General features: G+C 37.4%; 1 protein-coding gene across 2 annotated transcripts in view; it reads left to right on the plus strand.

Annotated features, from left to right (window-relative positions):
- Positions 1-5941, plus strand: part of TTC8 (tetratricopeptide repeat domain 8) — a 52010-nt gene that overhangs the window by 9490 nt on the left and 36579 nt on the right. The gene's annotated exons all lie outside the window — the stretch shown is intronic.

A 5941-nucleotide genomic window follows, 5' to 3' on the forward strand; every position in this document is an offset into this window, starting at 1 on the left:
AGGCTCAGCGGCCATGGCCCACGGGCCCAGCCGCTCCGCGGCACGCGGGATCCTCCCGGACCGGGTCACGAACCCGTATTCCCTGCATCGGCAGGCAGACCCTCAACCACTGCGCCACCAGGGAAGCCCCATGTTTGGGTTTTTATTGAATGAGTTTGAGTCCACCTACAAATACTTGGTTGGTCATTAAGACTTTTAATTTTAGAAACTGTATTATCCTAAAAATGTTTGCTACCTTCTTAATGCTTTCCAGGAACCAGATCCAGAATTGCCAGTGTCTCAGGTAAAGGTTTAGCTGCAACCATTAGTTTAGAGAATAGTTTAATTACTATTGCTTAGTTGTTGCTATAGATTAGAAAATTTGCTGCCTATCTACTTGTGCTGTTATAAAATTAGCTATATCTACCAGGCATTCTGTACCTTCTTATAGAACTATAAACTATTATATTTCTAATACTTTGTGTCTATGGATGTAAAACTAGGGCACTCTACTCATTAAGACTTGTAGCTTAAATAGAAATGACCAATATTGACCTAGAGGATGAGAAAAATAAAGGCGGAGGCAAGGGGAGTCAGAGGCTTAGAAAGGGAGCCAAGATGTGAGGAGTGTCTGAAAAGACTGTGATGGATTGGATGATACGTCTTGAGTAAAGAGTAGGCCGACTCTGCGTGGGAAGGTCTTGTTTTTAGAGAGAGGTGCCTGCCACTGTGAGGAAGAAAAGACGTGGCCAGACAGCCACATCTACCAAATGAACTTTGTTAGAAATGGGAGGTGGCCAGAGAGACCTGCTAACTGGATGAGACAGTAGATGAGTGGGAAGGGAACCCAGGAAGAGGAGGTCTGGTTAGGGGGCCTCCTGGCCAGTGAAGTTTTTAGCCCAAGAGTGTTTCCAGTAAGTCTGGGAATAAGGAGAAGGGACGATAGAGCTGCAAATCAGAGAACTTAAATGTTGCCAGGGGTTTGCCCTGCCAAGCAAGAGTGAATTTTAAGTGTTTTTTAGATAAATAAACAATTTGAACCTCATGGGGTTTACATGCATTATTATCAAACCTTTTAGAAGAAAGTAGTATACAAAATACTCTGATGGAGGCCTGTGTAGTTTCAAACAAACATGGTAAATAGGTTAAAATGTAGTACTCTGTTCTTTAAAAGGATGACATTTGTCACTGGAATGTTCATAATCATGATTTCCAAATTGATAGAAGGTGCAAAACTATTTTTTGTATAATACATGTACAAGTCGTAAGAATCACCTAAGGTATAAACAGAGTAAGTAACGTGCCTTTTGTTTTCAGTAATTTTGGAAGATTTTGATTAAAGTTAAAATTAAATTAAAACATCAATAATTTGCATTGTTGGTATGGTTTGAAAACTTTCAATGGTATTTGAAAGTTTCAAACCAGCACAGGGACTTCATGAAGGACCTGTATTTGATATTTCCTGCTCTGTTACTATAGACTTAATTGGATAGTGATCTAAAAGAATCAGAAGAGAACAAGGCTGACTGGATTCTTTTGAGCTCACTATTCACACTTTTTGCCTTTTCTCTTTTGCAGGTTTTTATCACTTCAAAATAAATGGGGCTTTACAATAACAATTCAACATTTTGTGCCTAAATTTTCATTTTCATAGAGTAGGCAGAGTGTCAAATGTTACTGATTCTCATGATGTCTAAATCAGGTTAGACAGACTGTTCTTTTGGTAGCTTTATTCTAAGAATAACTTAGTAAAATTGTTTCTTACATGTCTTAAAAGGCCTTACATCGCCTTGCATTCTGTATTAAGAGGAACAAAACAGTGTAAACCTGTTTACTCAGTCAGTAGAGTTTTAACCTTTTCATTTGTCTATTTTTATCACTAAAATTGGATTAACCTCACAGAAGGTAGTACAGGTAAGTCAGTATTTTCCTGATGTTAGCTGGCAGATAGTTGCCTCAAGAGTAATGTCCTATATATAGACTAACTCAGCAGGTAAATGAGATGGGATTATGTTTCGCAGATAAAAAAGGAGATAATTGATGTGATGATTACTCATTTAGATTGGGAGAATCTATGCTTTTCCCTTAAAAAAAATTCCTAAGCATCTATTATTTTTATCGATTTTACAGGACTTCCAATACGTAGTTATTCAAATTTATCTACATAAACTGCATGACCCTGTCATTTATTTTAAGTATTTAAGTATTTAAATACTTAAGAAATAACTTAAATATTTCTGATAAAAACCAATTTATAGTTTTATTCAGATTCAAGTGGCAGTGTAGGGTTACCAATTTGCTTTGTTATGCATTTTATTTTATTTTTAAAAATTTTTATTGGAGTATAGTTGATTTACAATATTGTATGCATTTTATTTTAATCACTGATTGGTTTTGAACTTAAAAAAAAATTTAAACAGACAGAGGAATTTAGGGCTGTAAAACATGCTTGGCTTGCCTCCAAAATAAAATGTTTTCATTAAAATTCCAAGAATTGTTCCTGTTGCCCAGAGCAGTTCTTTGAATAGAATCTGATGTTTAATCAAGCAGTGATACATGATTTTCAAGGTCATTTTTTGTTAGGATAGAAGGAGGAAAGTCAGGAAAATTAATATTCTCAAATACTGATGAAATTTAAAATTAAGTAATGGTGCAAGTAGATCTTATTGCAGATCTTTACATGTCAGAAATTCACATCATTATTTCTACTTTGTAATAATGAGGTTTTAGAAACTGAAACAAATATAGATTTACCTTTTTGAAAAAGTGAATTCTTATGGAATAAAATTAAAAAAAAGAAGATCTTCCTGTTTGGCTTCTGAAGCATATATTCATTTGGTTGGGAGGGAATAGTGGATTTACTTTCCTATGTTTTGCTTAGCCTGATGTAAAATAATTTGCACCTTCTTAATATTTGAGGGTTTAGTAGAAGGATAGAAGTCAAGAAGCATGATGGATTGGACTATGAGATAACAGAATGGGTATGAAAATAGTTTAAAAAATATGTGCATGGATAATTAATATCCAACTGTATAAATGATACTGTAATAATAAAAACTTGACTTTTAGAGAGTCAATTTAACTAGGATTCCAAATCATACTCCTGAAACTTTGTTAGCTCCTCATCATGGCATACAGGTGGCACACAGGATCCCTCATTGGCCCCTGCCTTTTTCTCCAGCTTCTTCTCAAGCAGCTTCTCCTCAGCTGAACCTGATTCTTCTAGCACACTCTTGTTTCTCCAAATGAGCCCTCAAGCTGGCCTTCCTTTGCCCTATGCGCTCTACCTGGCACGCACTCTCCTCTCTTGGCTGTGGGGCAAACTCTCCTCTTTTACTTTTCTTCCACCCCAAGGCAGCTGCGTGCCTTTCTTTGTCCTTCTATAGCATGTTCCAGGTTTTCGTTTTTACACTTTCCCCATAACACTGAAATTCTTATGAGCTAGAACTTGGTCTGTGACTTACTCATCTCTGTTCCCAGGACCCGGCATGCAGTAGGTGCTCCCTGGGAATATGGGAAAGAACTAGTGAAGCCCACATCCTGCTTTACTGTGTGAACAGAAAATGCTGCCGTCCTGCCTCCTGTCCACCAGAGGTGCTGAGCAAAGAATATGCCCTTTTGAAAAATTAAAGCCATCAGATACTTGCAGAGCAATAGGAACTGTGAGGACTTAAGATAAATCAGGATTACTTATTTCCATCTTTAAAGTTAAACTAAACTGTTAGTCCGAGCCAGTGACGAGTGACGACTTCCTTGACCCCTGAGAATAGTTGTATCGATCTGGCAACTTTCCTAATCTTTGGTGGCCCCCACAGTTAGATGCAGTTCCAACTGGAACTGACTTTTTTAACAAACAAATTAGTTCTTTGGGTCCATATTCTTTTCATTCAGTTGGGTTAAATTTACACATAACGTTTGAAATATTTTATTCTAAGTTATCTGTTAAGAATCCAGTAAACCTCAACCAGAAAAGTATAAGACAAAACCCCAATAATCTAATCAAATGTAATTTCACTTGAGGAACCTAAATATATTGTGAAGACAGCCTTCTTTTTTTTTTCCTGTGGTAGACTGTCTCTTGTGATGACAAGCTCTGTGGACAGCTGATATTATATATATATATTTTTTTTAATTTATTTTTTTATACAGCAGGTTCTTATTAGTTATCCATTTTATACACATTAGTTGTATATATGTCAATCCCAATCTCCCAATTCATCCCACTACCACCCCCACCCCCGCCACCACCCCTTCCCTCCGCCACTTTCCCCCCTTGGTGTCCATAAGTTTGTTCTCTACATCTGTGTCTCTATTTCTGACCTGCACATTCAGTCCCCTCTTGGCATCTGCTTCTGGGAGGACCTGGACTCACACAGGGGAGATAATACCTCATGGTGAGGACCAAAGGCAACAATGTAATTTCCTTTTGTTCCCATTAAAAGGAAAGCATGAAGACTTTTAAAAATTCTTTTTCTTTAAAAATTTTTAAAAATATACATTCCAATTACTTTAGCCCACAAAAGGATCTCTGCCTTCTATTTCTTGTAAAACCATTTTCCATGTAGCACATTTGTCACATATCATGCATTGCTTTGCCTTTTTATTTAATCCAGTAGGTGATATGTTCAGGAAAATTAGGATCCATATTTTTATCTTCTTGCATTTCCTTCTCAGAACCTAGCCCAGTGCTACATAAGTAGGAGGTGCTCGATAAATACACACTGATGATTCAGTGCATCTCGATATCCTTATGTGAGGACTCTCTGGTCCTCTTGTAGCCTCCATCTGTTCCTCCCTCGGTCCCATGCCTTCATGCAGCATGCTTCACAGTCAGATTCCTAATATGGTGAGCCCTGACCCCTTTCCAGATTTCCCTTGCTGCTGCTCTCCCTGTAGTACAGAGTTGGTCCTATACTGCTGCCTCAAGGGTTGCCTTCTCCCCAAATCTGCCACAGACACCAAGCTTTATTGCTCTCTGCTTCTATTGAAGCAGAAAGGTAAACTTTTCTGATAAAGCAGTTTTAAATATTTAACAGGGTATTGTGCGCACCTTTACGTCTAATTTCTCAGGGTAAAGCAAAGCTGATAAGATATTTTCTAGGTTCCTTAATTACCTTTCCATTTTTTTCCCCACTTTCTAGCAGGTTTTCTACTGGCTAGATCACAAAGCAACCAAGATTGTGTTGATTAGTTATTGGGAAGTGGGAAAAATTGATCCTAGTTCAAGTCAACATTTTTGGAATACCTATTGTGTACACAAACCATAGGTGTTATGGAAAATTCAGAAGTGAACAAGGTAAAAAAGCTTGTGTTCTGGGGGAAGGGAGGGCAAACATATGCCCAAATAATTATAGTGTTGGTTGAATATGGTAAGTACATAATAATAGAAGTATAAAGAAAGTGCTTTATAAGAAAGACAAGAGGGAAGTAGGTTCAGAGTTTAACTATCAGGGAAGTCTTCACGAAGGACTTGGCCCTGAAGGAGGCAGGCAGAAAGAACACGTGGTTGTAGCTTTACTCATCTGTTTTCAAATTATTATTCTAGTAAAATTTTCTATAAAGATCTTCTTTCACTTATAAAAAGGCATGTTAGAAGACTACTAGGTAATTACCACACTATGGTTTACTAGGTAATTGATATATTGGTTGTTTCTTGATTAATAATGACCGTGCCTTCTTGTATTAGTTCCCTGACATAGCCCTTTAAATTAGTATCACGGGCAGAAGAACTAAATAGACATTTCTCCAAAGAAGATATACAGATTGCCAACAAACACATGAAAGAATGCTCAACATCATTAATCATTAGAGAAATGCAAATCAAAACTACAATGAGATATCATCTCACACCGGTCAGATTGGCCATCATCAAAAACTCTAGAAATAATAAATGCTGGAGAGGGTGTGGAGAAAAGGGAACCCTCTTGCACTGCTGGTGGGAATGTAAATTGATACAGCCACT

This window comes from Physeter macrocephalus, chromosome 11 (assembly GCF_002837175.3).
Source record: "Physeter macrocephalus isolate SW-GA chromosome 11, ASM283717v5, whole genome shotgun sequence".
In the NCBI taxonomy this organism is placed as follows: domain Eukaryota; kingdom Metazoa; phylum Chordata; class Mammalia; order Artiodactyla; family Physeteridae; genus Physeter; species Physeter macrocephalus.